Here is a 507-nt window from a genome sequence, read left to right on the forward strand (position 1 = left end):
GACACATCACACACACACACACACACACACACAGACACATCACACACACACACACACAGACACACACACAAACACACACAGACACATCACACACACACACACACACACACACACACACACAGACACACACGCAGAAAACATTTAATGTCATAAAGGAATTGCAATTTTTTTGTAAAATAATGATTTTCTCTGACAATGTTTGTGATGCTATGCATGTGACTATGTACACATTCCTCTTTTCAGTGTTCTGTGGCATTGAATTAAATGGGAAAAAAGTGAATAGTTATAATGGCAAGGCAACACATGTTTTATTTATTTATTGTTAATTATGTAAAGATGTTTTGAGTTGATAAAGAACATTTCAGTACTAACCATAGACTAAATGGAGTTTTACAACTGGATGAAATTAAAGGTGCACTCAGTAATGTTTTCCTCATTCAGAAAAGTTGATATGCTGTAATATATGTTGTAAATCATGAGCACTCACATTAAAATGAAGACTCCAAT

This window comes from Myxocyprinus asiaticus, chromosome 19 (assembly GCF_019703515.2).
Source record: "Myxocyprinus asiaticus isolate MX2 ecotype Aquarium Trade chromosome 19, UBuf_Myxa_2, whole genome shotgun sequence".
Classification (NCBI taxonomy): domain Eukaryota; kingdom Metazoa; phylum Chordata; class Actinopteri; order Cypriniformes; family Catostomidae; genus Myxocyprinus; species Myxocyprinus asiaticus.